The sequence below is a fragment of the Lactuca virosa genome, chromosome 2 (genome assembly GCF_052849685.1).
Source record: "Lactuca virosa cultivar CGN04683 chromosome 2, Lactuca_virosa_CGN04683_v6, whole genome shotgun sequence".
NCBI classification, from domain to species: domain Eukaryota; kingdom Viridiplantae; phylum Streptophyta; class Magnoliopsida; order Asterales; family Asteraceae; genus Lactuca; species Lactuca virosa.
This window is the reverse complement of record NC_136427.1, coordinates 17,971,379-17,986,478: the sequence shown is the minus strand read 5'-3', so window position 1 is coordinate 17,986,478 and position 15,100 is coordinate 17,971,379. Positions and strand designations below refer to the sequence as shown.

General features: G+C 33.8%; 1 long non-coding RNA gene and 1 pseudogene across 2 annotated transcripts; both read right to left on the bottom strand.

The window, feature by feature from the left end:
* Positions 1 to 1,654: 1,654 nt before the first annotated feature.
* LOC145156259 (uncharacterized) lies at positions 1,655 to 3,248 on the bottom strand. Its single transcript, XR_013736573.1, has 2 exons — positions 3,069 to 3,248; positions 1,655 to 2,212 (listed from the first exon to the last, which is right to left on the bottom strand). It is a non-coding gene; the product is annotated as an uncharacterized LOC145156259 (long non-coding RNA).
* A 928-nt stretch (positions 3,249 to 4,176) lies between these two features.
* On the bottom strand, positions 4,177 to 13,409 carry LOC145158937 (DNA-directed RNA polymerase III subunit 1-like; annotated as a pseudogene). The gene is made up of 27 exons (XR_013737369.1): positions 13,177 to 13,409; positions 12,950 to 13,085; positions 12,241 to 12,390; positions 11,988 to 12,165; positions 11,585 to 11,766; positions 11,287 to 11,399; positions 10,647 to 10,746; positions 10,273 to 10,491; positions 10,046 to 10,194; positions 9,807 to 9,948; positions 9,582 to 9,722; positions 9,294 to 9,482; positions 8,987 to 9,203; positions 8,364 to 8,457; positions 7,988 to 8,222; positions 7,676 to 7,867; positions 7,447 to 7,545; positions 7,125 to 7,328; positions 6,771 to 7,025; positions 6,346 to 6,493; positions 6,024 to 6,175; positions 5,599 to 5,757; positions 5,226 to 5,345; positions 5,062 to 5,135; positions 4,761 to 4,965; positions 4,485 to 4,687; positions 4,177 to 4,348 (listed from the first exon to the last, which is right to left on the bottom strand). The product of XR_013737369.1 is annotated as a DNA-directed RNA polymerase III subunit 1-like (transcript).
* Positions 13,410 to 15,100: the final 1,691 nt, after the last annotated feature.

Genomic DNA, 15,100 nt, shown 5'->3' with positions numbered 1-15,100 from the left:
TAATAAGAGTGGCCTTTCTATTATTTGTAATTATAAAATATCAAAGAAATACATAAAATACAAAATAATAATACTAATAATAATACTAATAATAATAATAAATAAGAGAACAAAACGATAATTTCAACTTTTTTTGGACCAAAACCACAAGAATTTCTTGATTTTGAACCTTCAATAAAAGTTTGAAAACCTTTTGAACCCTACACATAATTTTTTGCAAACCACTGGGACCAATTTTATTGTGTCATTTAATATTTTGAATCTGGCCGAACTTACGAAGGAACAGCAATTTGAATATAATAATATTATACTATGTGAATTAGAGTTATTACAAAATTAAAAGTAAAGAAAATATCAAACTGAAAAAATAAATAAATATTAAAATAAAAACACACACACAAAAGCCATTTTAGTCTAGATAGGAAAGAACCAACATGTCTAATGTAGAGGGTGTTTTGGATTTGCTTATTTAACTCCAAAACTTTTTTTTGGTAAAAATGTTTATTGACTTAGACCCGAGGGTGTGGGTGGAAAACTCCACTCACTTTTTGTGATTCACAACATCATTTCTCTTACTTTCATTTCCCTCACATAAACCCAAGGAATGTGTGGGAAGCTTCCATCACTTTCTTTTGATTTTTTTAAATAAAATTAATTGATTTTAATGATAATTAGAATATAAAAGTATAGTGTTTATTTTGTAATTTTTGAAAACTATTTTTGTGAAGAGAATTCAAAACTGGGATGTATTCTGCCATAAGACCAAAACATAGGGGCCAAATATGTCATTTCCAGAAACTTCTCATCTGTCTTCCTTCTTCCTCGTTATAACCTGCAAACTCAAAAAAAACAAAACAAAACAAAACAAATTCCAGCCAATCAGAAAAAGAGAGAGAGTGCGGCAACCCCTCCTCCCCCACCTCCTATCCTGCACCGCCGGTGCGGTGTTCCTCCGAGCAAGAATGTCTCCCACACACCCTTCCCGCTTCACTCCGTCCAGCCTTATAGTGGTAAACGAATTTTTAAAAAAATGTTTGGATTACCTTTTATGATTACAAAAGCCAATAAGTTGTTTTTCAAAAAGTGTTTGACTTATCTTATACATATAAAATAACCAAAAAAGACATGCTTAATATATTTGAAACTATTTACTACTTTACAAACCTCTTATTCCAGGAAAGAATGAAAACGTCTTTTAACTGTTCCAAATACAGGTTGCTCACATATGGACTGTAGACGACTTGACGAATAATGCTTCCAAACAAAAATCAATAGATTTTGCATATGTATGACCATGTATAAGAATTAAGATTACCCAAAAACAACATTTTCAAGCAAATTAATCCAACAATCTGCATCAGGGGCAATTTTTTATTGAACAATCTGAGACAAAATTCGAATAATAACATCCATAAACAAAGAATATAACCTCAATACTTACCTAATGACGAACAATTGCATTTCAAATAGCGCTCAACACCCATGATGCTTAATTCAGGAAAAGAAAAAAAAAAGTACCATTTGTATGTTGTTATCGATCTAGGAGGTGTAATCGGTCAAAGAAAGTGGGACATACAATTTGTATGTTTACTTGATCAAAAAAATAACTTCATATATTTAAAATAAACTGCTTATGTATCCAACTAGGTATATATATTTGAAGATGATTCAACTGCATAGCTTCACTTATGTTACACATAAAACACAGTACAACGTGTTATGTCATGCCATGTTACACACCCCAACTAACCTATGTGGTTACTTGTACTACAAGCAAGCTGATCAAATGGGTTTGTAGGGTGGGTAGATACCCCGAATTCTCTCATTGTCTAATTTCACTAATTTTTCTAACTCACTTCTTGTAAGGTTGACCAAAAAGCAATTATTCATATCATGCTTATTACCCACTAGTACTTGTATTGCATTCTCATATCCTCCAACAACATCACTCATAATGCTTAAGTAAATCTCCATTTCTTCAGTTGATTCATTTGATAAATGTTCCAAATATATTTCATACATTTCCCGTTTTCCATCTGAAACTGTTACCTCCATTTCATCAACAACCTGATCAGGTGTCTGTAAATCATCAATTTCCATATCTCTTTTTTCATGGTCAACTCTGTTGGTCAAATGCATTGCCTTCAGTGAGCTTGTGACATCGTTTATAATCATCATATCATATATATCCTTGGGATCGATAGAGTGTTGTCTGGATAAATGATGTTTAAAAAATATTTAAGAAATGTAAGACATAATTTAAATGAAGGAAATTTGTAAAAAGTTAAAGAGTTAATAGGGAAAGCATCATTCTTTCGGTATTAAGTCGAAGAAAAAACTAGATATAGCTTATCACATTAAGCCATTTGCTAAAAGAATTTCAAAGCAGGCAGCCTATTGATCACTCCTAACCCAGATCCAGATATAATCTAAAATCTATGCGGTTTCAGTACTTTAATTTTCAACATCACTATCCAAACAAACATGTAGTAATCCAAAAAATCTAATGCAATTTCAGAAGTTGACATTAACTTAATATTAACAAATATACTCTTTTAAGTTATGTGAGGATCACGTTAATGTACTTGTACAAATGATCTCATGGGAATCATACAACCAATTAACATGAGAAATTCACACACACACACACAAACACGATTGTCATGTTGATGAATAAGAGATGAAGAAAAAAGAGGATTTAATCTTAATCCATCCAGACAATTCTTTCTAAATTAAGCAAAAACTTCTGAATCAATTTGCTCAATATTCGGGAAGATTTGTCTCAGTGTAGTCAAGTAGTCATGACATATAACATACATCATCAGAGGCATTGCAATTGAAACAAAGTACTTTCAACGAATCAAATTTTACAGTCTTCTTCCACGAAGAAGAAGAAGAAGAATAGAGAAAGATGTAAAGTCGAAGCATTCATGCATCATCATCCTTCTGGGAGTGAAAGATACACAATCGAATCGGATAACAGAGATTTAAAATTGTAAAATGGCCATATGATATAAATAAGGTTTTTAAAGGCAATAGAATAGGAATAGCATTCTATATTCAATTACCTTCTCCACCACGTGCACCGTTAACTGGACTGGATTCCGAGGAAGGAAGTTTCGTTGCCGCCGCGTGCCGGTGGTGAAGGGGTTGAGACCGGAGAGATGATCGATTTATGTGTATCTCTTGTTCTGGGACTGATTCTTTGTGTAAATCCTCATGATTTTTTATGCAAAAAATAAAATTTCCTAAATCTTATTTTGTTTAAGTTAGGGTTTAATGACTGATTTTTTGTTTAACTTAGGTCAAATTGAATTCTAAAAAACCTTTGGATTTTTTTTTTTTTTTTTTTTTTTTTTGGTTTAATGACTGATTTTTTTTTCTCTAGTTTAATGAGATTTCGCATTTTTTTTTTCAAAAAATCACTCTATGTTCCATTAGTAAGTTGCAAATAACAAAAGAAATATTATTTTTAGGTGATTTTTTTAAAAAAAATTCAAACTCTATGGTTAAATTGAAAAGAAAATTTCCAAGTAGTTAAACCAAATAATTTTTAAATTTTCCTTTTATTCAATTCAAAGTTTTATGTAGCGATTTTTTTTGAAAATAAAAACAAATTTTCAATATAAAATAGAAAAAAATAAATAAATAAATAAAAAATAGACGGTTAATAAAAACCAAACTAGAATGGTTTTTATAGAATTTTCACTTATTTAATAAATAACCCTAGTGATGACCACAATAGGAAATTTCCCCCCTCATAAAAAATTAATGCTCTTTTTAACGTCCCCTACTTAAACTTATGAATTTGGCTATGAATACTAATTTTTATGAAACCACTTTAATAACTTTACTTAGTTTTTATAAGCATTTGCTGACATTTTACACACAAAAATACCTCTAGCCCAATGGTGGAGATGGTTGGCATGATTTGCATCTTAAAGGTGGAGGGCTCAGTTTATCCCCCCTAAAATTTTTAGCTCGGGTCAAAAAACCAGACCATGTTTCCCCGCCCATTTGCCCAGATCCGAACACATTGCCCACCCAACTTTGTTTCTTTTACAGTTTTAGCCGAAACTTTAGTTTACTTTTGATTTTGGTTCCGAAAACTTTTTTATTCCATTTCACAATCAAGTTCCACGTTAATTCATAAATGCATCCAGGAAAATAAACCCAAACACAAAAAAGATCACCAATATATTCAGAACCAAAAAATTAATCCATATAAAAAAAATTGCACACTAGTATTTAAGTATTTTCATGCACTCAGATAAAAATGTAAATGAGAATGAATCATTCAGATAAAATGAGCTCCAATCCCTTGCACATCTTCTCAACTTGTGCATCCCTGCCAAAAATTATCATTATCATATTAGACACCTTTCAACCCAGAATTAATCGAGAACTTATGACACCAATAATGTATGTATGTATGTATGTATGTATATTTTAAAATATAAAAAATACCATATATAGCTACCTACCTTTGTTTGAGTTTAATTGTTCCTGTGCCAGTCTGTATTGGTATGCCCATGATAATACATTCACTCACGCCTTCTACCTTGTCCACTTGTCCTTTCACTGCTGCATTAAAAAGGAGATCTGCTGTTGTCTCAAATGACGCCAACATCAGCACACTTTCTTTCATCTTCTGAATCCCAAATCGATTCACCCCCAATACTTCTCCCTGTTACATTACATATTTACATTACATCCACCAACAATTTTATACAGTAAAAAAAACAAAAAAAAGTTATTACCTTATATGTCATGAGATCAGCTAAAAGCATCATATGTCGAATATCTATACTCATTCCATGGCTTTCCATTGTGTATTGGATCTCTTTAATAATCGACCTTCTTGCAGCTTCAATCCCAAGTGTCTCTTCTACTTCTAGAATATGATTACTTGTCGTTTCATGTCCATTCACTCCTTCCGTGCCCATCACCGCTTGGAGCCCCGTCCTGACAGTTTCAATCAAAAATGTCTAAAATACCCCTCTACAAAGGGAATAGTATTCTTTTGTATTGTAAAGTGTAGAGTGTAAAGTGAAAACTAACCCTTCTACAAGCAAGTTAAACTTGTCACGCTCCTTTTTTTTGTTTATCACAGCACGTTCAATTGTGCCAACGCCCTGCCAACAAACCACAAAATAGAAAATTATAATTTAAATTTATTAAATCTAAATGAAGATTATATAGATTTCATCTTGAATGTGACTCACCATCACAATGACTGATGGAAGCTTATTTATGAGCATTTGAAGATCGAAAAGAAGTTTGTTTCTATCACATATAGATGGATTATTCACTTCAAGTTTCCTATCATCCACCACGCGGATATGCTGTATTGGATGTATCCATTACAAATAATTGTTAGCTAATTAATTATATGCAACAACACCTCAACAATTGCCAAAACAAAAATATAGGGATAACTTCAAGAAATAGCAACATACTTTCATTTTCTTTTTCTTATTTAGGTACTTATAAAAATTTACTCAATTGTAGAGAATTGTACATTCACTTTTTTCTTATCAGGAAATAAGATGCTATATATAATAAAGAAATCAATAAAAGTAGGTTGGCAATTCTTACCTGGTCCTTCAGTTTGATTCTGGGAGTCTTTAGTATTGATTCTTTCACGGTTTTTGCATTTATACAGGAGAGGTGTAGTGCTCCAATTGTTTCAGTGTCGAGAGAAATAATAATAGATGCAGATCTTAATCCCATTACAAGCTTTATACTCTTTGCAACCTGCATAAAAGGAACAAAAATATCTCAAGAGATACACACATGTCATAACACTTGTATATTCCATTAACATGTTTGTCTGGCCTCTAGGAAATGAAATACATGTTTTATATTGTATGTATAATTTTGAGCCTACTCTTATTCATTCATTAATAATTACTGAATGAATCTTTCATGAAGAAAATGAAGTATTAGACATAATGAAAAAGGCAGACATTTTAAGAGAAAAAAAAAACTGTAATTTAGTTATCTATCTGAGTGAGTCTGACCTGGCCCAAGAGAGTTCTTTCCATTTTGCCTTTTACCAGCCTTGCAAATGGAATGCTGTCATTACATGTAAGCTTTGCAGTAATGACAGGTGTCCTGATTTTCTTGGTGGCATTTAAGATTTCATTTATACGAGGAACACCAAGAGTCACATCTGTCAAAGAGTTAAGGAGGGAACTATGTGTATGTATGGGTGTCTACAGCATCAATAATACCCAAAATGGTGCATAAAAAGAAAAAAGCAGTAGGAAAAAGGGGGAAAAGTAGCAAAACATAAACACAAAAGCAATGGTATGAAGAAAAGTATGAGGAGAAAAAGGATACTCATGGATGCAACTCCTGCAAAATGGAAAGTTTTCAAGGTCATTTGTGTTCCTGGTTCTCCAATACTTTGAGCACCAATTGCACCAACATTTGTCCCAGGATCAATCTTCTTATTATGGTAACGTGAAATGCAAACTTCCAAAAATACCTAATATTATTTTAACAACAAACAAATCAATCAGTTAATTACAACCTAAATAGATTAGATACCTACTACTTTGATTCTAGGACTAAATGGTCTGTAAGTTTAAAGGTTTGACTGGAAAAATAAAGTATTAGTGGTTAAACCACAGCACTGACAAAAATATAATAGTTTTTTTATTCATGTAAGCCTATCTAATCCTTCTTAACAGAGAATGCAAATAGCAACTAAAAGTCTTTGGTGGAGAGCATGCATAATGAAAAATGATAAACATTTCAAATACCTTGAGCTGCTGAGAAGTGATGCCACATATGCTTTGAGCAACATTTTCTAGAACTAAGGATTCTTCACCATTAAGCACTCTCTTAGTGAATTCTAGTGTTGCAGCTTTTTTTTCAAGAAATTCTTTTAGCTTCCTCCTGAAATCCTCAGAGCAACCTCCTTCTGTACTCATATCATGCATTGAAAGACGCTCATCAACCATTTCACAGATCTCAGTAGGAGACATGCCTCTGTGTTGTCCAGCTGGACATGTAGCCTTTTCAAAATAACAATAAAAAAAACTTATTACATATGAAAACGGATGGAGCAAAAAGTAATTATGATAAAGTGAAATTAGAATGAGAGTATATAAGACCTTGACTTTGTTCAACAACCTATCAAAGTTGAGAGGAAATCCTGCTTTTCCTTCCATTTGAGAAGGGTCTCTTCCATCACTACCATATGTGAACTGAATAATACTTGCACTGGAATCCCTTACTGTGTCATCATAACAGACATACAGATCCTCCATTCCCTTCACCAGTCTTCTAGACATATAACCTGTCTCAGCTGTTTTAACCTGTAAAAGTGTAAATCATAAGCATTACTTTACTTACCCATTTTTCTAGGGTTTGATATGCAAAAACTAGTGCTACCATTCATATTTCATAAACATGTAAAAGGATCCTATTCCTTACAGCTGTATCCACAAGCCCTTCTCGTCCACCCATTGTGTGGAAGAAAAACTCAGTAGCAGTTAAACCGCTATAGAAAGAATTTGCTACAAACCCCTTTGCCTGCATTTGACAAAAGAAAAGAAAATAAAGAATGAAAAAGAACATTAAGAAACCATGCAGAAAGATAGATAGATATAAAGCAAGTGATCATATTAATACTTAAGAAGGAATATGAGAGAAGAAAACATACAGCAGGGGTCTTAGAGTTTGTGGGGAAATGGGGAAGGCTTCGGTCAATAAATCCATTTGGAGCTCGTTGACCTCCAACTGATTGTTGACCAACACATGCAATCATTTGACTAATATTGATAGGAGAACCTTTCGACCCACATTGAGACATAATCAAGGGGCTGTTTCTCCAATGTAGTTTTTCCATACACACCTGTCCAAAAATTTATTGTTTTCCATCAGTGAAACAATCTTCATCATTCGTCTTAACATAACATTCTTGCATTAATAGTTGATAGAAAACAAACAAATGGAGGGAGGTATTTACTATTACCTTTCCAGTTTCATCTCTGATCTTATTCAGGACACCTGTGATCTGAGCTTCAAGGGTCTGAGCAGCATTGCAACCAGGTTGACACTTGAGGTTTCCTTTATTAAAATCGAGTATGAAATTATCACATTTTTTATTCCCTTGAGAAATGATTATGTTTGTGTTGTGATTCAAATTATCCCCAGGTTGAACATCATCAATTCCAATTGAGAATCCATGATCTCCTATCCACCGAGCACTGCATCAAAATAATATCAGCACACACTTCCAGCAAACATTACAACATAGATGATAATCTATAACTATGCTATAACATATGTAGTATAAACTAACTGCATCAGATTGAAGAAACATATGGCAGATGGTGATAGAAAAGTACCTTAGTTTTGCTAAGCGATTCATACAAACAGCAGCAGCAAGTGAATGGTAGTCCCTAAGAAGAACCAAGTAAAGTCCATCCTTGTTGCCATTCCCTGTTGCAATCATATAATAAAAGTACATTCATTGTAATAAGGACACCTTTCTAACATATGTACATTAAAGTATTTGTGAAATTTCTAAAAGATCTGATCATACTCATTTTGAGTTTCAAAATAAGTATTGTCAAATGTCAATCCTATCTGATTTCAGTCTTCTTCTCAACATAACATTAGCATCAAGTGTCAAAGTGATACGGTTGCTTCACTTTAAAAGGGCAAAATGGTAACTTACCACTCTAGTCTCTTGATGCATTTTCATCAGCACATGGTTAAAGTTAAAATTTAATCCATCATCCCTTCTACCTCCTTGAGGGACAATAAGAGTACAAGATAAGTGACTACTGGGAAGTACTCTGTAACCACTCGATCTTTTTAACATTGATTCTAGTAATATACTTATATTTATACTTATATGTTCTAAAACAATAAAGATTACAAGTTTTGAAACAAATCTAGAAAGGAATATAACTTTATGTAGATGATATGTATATATAGCAAGCTGTAATCTAGAAAGAAAACTGACCTAAAGTAGCCTTCCCAAGCTGCCCACTTAAGAGTTCACTATTGCGAATATAGATGTATCCATCATTAGGGCACATTGTCTCATAAGGCTTCACCCTTTCTCCACTTGGCTTAGTGTAACTCTTTTCAGTAACACTGAGATTCAGATAAACTCTCATATCTGCATATGGGCGCAACAACACACTAAACAGCTGTTAACCAGTCCAAAGCTCTATTGGCTGCATAAAAATAAACCAATGTCAAACAAACAAATTGCATATAAGCAAATGTAACAAAATAATTGGAGCAAGTTGTGTTATTTATCTTGCCTTACGAATAGCAGGTGTTGGCAAATCAATGGGATCGTTTGCATCACCCATATAACAACAGATAAGTGCAAACAAAGCACGATCATAGAACGTGTCCTTCCTTGTTATAAGAAAAGAAGTTGTCAAAAAATCTTGAGTGGATGCAACCAAAATCTCCCCATTCTTTGGTGTGCATAAATTGTGTTGCACCTTCATGATTCAAAAAAACAAACGTTTAGTAATATGTGATATGATAAGTTGATAACTAATACAATGCAGTAAAAGTGCATATGATGATATGAAGATTACCCCCATTAGCATAAGAGCCTCTGTTCGAGCCTCTTCTGTTTGTGGAACATGAATATTCATCTCATCACCATCAAAATCAGCATTGTAAGGATTGCAAACAGATTCATTGAAGCTAAACGTGTTCCAATGCTTAATCTTTGCCTACATACATACACATACCAAATCATGAGATAATAATAACAAAAATTTTAATGCAGAAAAGTTTCATTATACTCAATTACTCACCCTATGAGACATCATTGACATACGATGCAAACTGGGTTGTCTATTAAAGAGGACAATATCACCATCTTTTAAATGGCGATCAACTATGTCACCAAGTTTCAACTCCTCAGCCAAACGCTTTCTAGCATTAAAACGCAATGACCTACAAAAAGCATTACATATCATCAAACCAAAATTCATTTTTTAATCAGAATTCATCATAAGTTCATAACACTTGAGAACAAGCAATCCTTACTTACATGATGCTACCATTTGACTTTCTTAAATGGTTTGCACCAGGGTATACATAAGTTCCATTACGGATAGCACGCTTCAGTCTCTCTATATTGTGATCTGAAACACGCTCAGGGTAACTTAAAGTCATAGCCACTTTGATAGGAACTCCAACCTGGAACAATAAATACTCTCATAAAAAAGAATTCAAGAAAAAGAAAAATGGGGAAGCAAGTGAGTGAGAGTGAGTAACCTCTGTAATCTTTAGATTAGGGTCAGGGGAGATAACTGTCCTTCCAGTATACTCAACACGTTTCCCAGATAAGTTTTTCCGAATACGCCCCTGCTTGCCTTTTTGGCGTTGAACAAGACCAGTAATTCGTTTTCCATTCTGCTGAGATGAATCTGATACACGGACATCACTGTTTACATATTGTGCAACACTAAGTTGCAGATTATCCCATAAAACACCCTGCAACAACATCATGAAAAGGAACATCTGGATTAATAGTCTAGCTAATCTGCTTCAACACTTCACAACAGGGTATCAATGAATAAACAAAACAGAAAAAAGATTAGTTAAGAGGGATAATAAGATTAAATAGAAATAGAAAAACAAAACAGTACCAAGCTTTTGTTATGGACACTTGCTCCTGATAACGCCTCATGAACAGATGCATTGGCTCTTATAATTTCTGCCAATCTCAATGTAATGTCATTCTCATTGCTGCAACATAGAGGAGAGAAAAGAGAAGATAAATAGCAGCTTAATAACAAAAAGAATACAAAAAGAAGAAACCATATTCCAAAAATATGTAACCTACTTAGATACAAAAAGGCAAAACTTGTATTATGAATTGGTGAGTTGGACCACAAAGGAAGTTGCATAGCTACACCAATCACTAAAGGTACAAGGCCAATAATTGCAGAAGACTATGTCTACTACAGCCTCTAGGAGGGCATTAAATTATGCAGTTGCAATAAAACATGCCACCATACAATATAACAATATCCAAGTCCCATAAGAACAAGGGTAAGGGGGAGGTAGACAATGATGTTTGACTAAAGAAAAAATAGATACAAGCAATAAAGCTGAGCAAAGTGGGGCAAGGGTAAGCAGGTAAATACGCCACTACCCTGATTTTAAGCCTCCACACACTCCTATATGAGGCCATGGTATCATACAAAGCACAAAGCAAATCCTTCACAATACTACAATAGTATAGAAAAGCTCAAATTCAGCAAGAAATTTGTAATTGAAGTGCACCTCATTGCTCCACCAGCAACTGGGACAGAAGGACGAATACATATAGGAGGCACGGGAATGATGGATATAATGAGCTTCTCAGGTCTATCAGCAAGATAAAGCAATTCACAATCCTGTAACACAATAAAAAAAATAAGTAAACATCAACAACTGTAAATAACTACTATTTATGTTGCAAGTTCTCTCCAAAACAGAAAGGATTACCAATGATAGCCCATTCCAGTTTACATGCAAGAAATCATTTTTGAGACAGAGGAAACAGAAGTCAACTAGAGTCATAGAAGGTAGAAAAATGTACCTCATCCAGCATCTTCTTAAAAAGCTTAAGAGCTTTGTCAGGGCCTACAGAAGGTGACAATTTGGCAGGTGTATTCGACCCCTTCAGGTAAATAGTATCATCGAACTCATTTGAGGTAGTATTTTGAACTTTGCTTCGATCATGTATGACTCCTACTGTTCCCACAGCCTTTTTCACTGTGCCTATAATGTATTATAAATGAGCATTAACTTACATGTATTTTCTAAATAAAAGAATTATGGTATATTTAGTGGTAAAATTGATGGTTATATAAACTTGTCTTCGTGTTCATGAATAAGAGACAAATAGGAACAGGGAAAAGTTTATTAAGTTTTTATGTGAGGTAAACAAGACACAGAAACTTAAAAGATAATAAGATACAGAAATAGGGTAAGTGTCGAACCATTTACATAATGACATCTTGAGCATATCACCACCTTCTTACTACTTGCCATAGCGGTACACCTTTTAACTACCTGCTTATAAATTCCAGTCTTCCTCAAATGGTCCAAATTTGAATTTCTGATCCTCTTTAAGAAGTTTACACGTTCTGTCTCCACCAACAGTATGCAGGAACAAAACTGAAAAGGAAAAACCATGTAAATGGGAAAGGGATGGGTAAGGGGAAAAGCAAACATAAATTGCAGCTACCATACCTTGCATATGCACTTCAAAATGTCCACAACATGAGACATATATCCAACATTATAAACTGGCAGCACAAGTGGCAGGTAGCCAAAGTGACCAGGGCAACTATGAAAATCCCCATGGCATGTCTCACATGTACCGAGCTTGTTTGTAGGACCCTGAGATACCAACAAAGATGCCTTTCAGAACCTCACACACAATATGAAGTAAAAGTAGATTAATAATACAGTAAGCCAAGAGACCTAGAAAAGATGTAGCATAAGGTGAGAAGCAAAGACATACCCACATAGGTTCTTATTCAATTCAAAGAACCCATATAAATCAGAAGATGAAGAGATGAAAACAACCTGTACAGTTCAGGTGGCAAGGTCCTTGGACAACAGGACATCTTTTCACAGGCCTGACAAACAGAAATTATGATAGTAATACACCAAGTACTAAAATAGCCACCTTTTCAACACTAAACCCTCATTCATAACTTAAACATTAGTGTTTATTTCAAAACTCTTGCTATTTTCATCAGTTAATAAGTTGTGTACTCTTCAAATCCCCTTAGTATAACACGCAATAATATCCTCAATTCTACCACTAACAATTACATATTTCATCCGCAAAATGGGATCTGATTTCAAATTGCAGGTAGTGATCAAACCATCAATCAATTACAGTTAGAACAGATGACATAACATGTATGCAATGCAGAGCAAAACGAATTACCATGTGCGCATCCAACACACCATTATCAACAGGCCTTTTGTCCTCTTGACTCACATAATATTGGGAACGAGAAACCTGAACTTCCCCCAGTTTGAGAACATCCTCGCCAGAAAACATTGAGAATTTAACGTCCTTGCTGTTATCAAATCAAGCATTGAGCAGAATCAGTATGATTATTAGCAATCGAACAATCGAAAATAGTGTGAAATGATTAGGAAAACTCTTACATCCTTCGGGGGCCAACATCTACGACATAAGGTTGTTTCGTGAATGTAAGGGTTTTGTCAGCTTCTCCTCTATTTTCATTCATCGCATTTGCCATAGATCATAAGTTGAACGATTTGGTTTTGCAGTTCGTTCGAGCAAGGAGGGGTGAGTTAACAGATTAGGGTTTTTGAAAACGGGGGTTCTAAAGTAAAATCTGAACGAGAAAGTTATAACTTGGCACGAAAGTAATTAAGAGGTGATCGTATCTTTCATAATTGTGTAGCGGGCTAGCGGCTGCATGCAAATAATATTATATTTGCATTCATCAATTAGTTTAATATCTTTCTTAAAGTTTAGTTTTGGGTAAAATAAATGATCATCGTATGTTCTTATTTGAAAACGAGAAATTCAACTCGGTAACATAATTAAACCATAATTCTCCGAAGAAACAAAGTTACACCCGAAAAAATATACATTACCTGCATTCGTACACGATATGTAATTAAAACCTGGACTTTATACGGACTTAATCAAAATACCATTTTAAAAGCATCTCCAATCCATTCTCATTCTTCATTATTTCCCTCATTTCTTTACACATTCCTCTTCAACCCTACCCCATTTATTCCCCCATTTTGGAAGAAATGAATAGTATAACACCATATTTGGTGTTATACTATTCATTTCCCCCAAAATGAGGATGAACTTTGAGTTGTCGGTTTTAGTCCCTCGTTTTATATATTTATATATTTCTGGTTTTTTTACTTACTAATTATTATTTAAATGTAATATTTAATACTTATAATATTGTGTTATATATTAAATCTTCCCTAATAAATGAAAATAATTTTGTCAAATGTCATATTGTCATTGAATTTGACACATGTAATTTTCTAAGAGTTTTTGAATTAGTTTTTTTCCACTTGTCATTTTCTTATATTTTTCATTTTCATAAATTTAAAATCCACATTTTAGTAAGATTTATATATGTAAAGTAGGTCATTCTATTTAATTTCATAATAAACGTTCTATAAATTGCGAGGCTCTCCTAACATTCTTAAAAGACTGAAACAACAGACTTGCACAACATTTGACTACTTGAGAATTTTTATTTCTAAACTAAAACTGAAATTAAAAATCAGAGTTGTAATTGTGATTGATATCATTAACGTGTAATATAATAGGAATATATAATAAATATATTTACACTCTAATCCTTATACTATAATACATATCTAATATTCCCCCGCAAGCTAAGGTCGGGTAAGAACTTGTAGCTTGGATCGTAACCATTCAAATCTTTGTGAAGATAGTGACTTAGTGAATATATCAGCAATCTGGTCATCTGTGGATATGAACTGTACTAAGAGCTTTTTCGCAGCAACCTTTTCTCTTACGAAGTGAAAATCGACATCAACATGTTTCGTACGTGCATGGACCACATGATTAACGGATAAATAAGTGACACCACGATTATCACACCACAATATCGGTGCTTTGGTTACCGGTATGCATAGCTCACGTAATAGTGTTTCAAGCCAAGTAACTTCAACAACAATGTCAGTTAGAGCTTTGTATTCAGCCTCAGTAGATGACCAAGAGACGGTCTTCTATTTTCTTGCTGACCAAGAAACTAAACTGGAACCAAGATATATGGCGTAACTGATGGGTTTGAGCCAAAAGAACATCTTATGTGCTCATGTAAACCCTAATACTTGGATCTAGGTTTCTCTATTGTACATGTAATTCATCCAAGTCTTGCAAACCCTAGATCTAGTGTATATAATTCGAAATTAGTATAACAAAACAGATCTAGATGATTACCTCTTCTTCAAAGCTTGAATCTTCTTGTCCTTTGAGCTTAGAGTCACAAATGTCACTCCTCTAATGGCTTACAAACACCACAAGCAAGTGAATGATCTTGGAGAGAGGTTGGAGGCTATA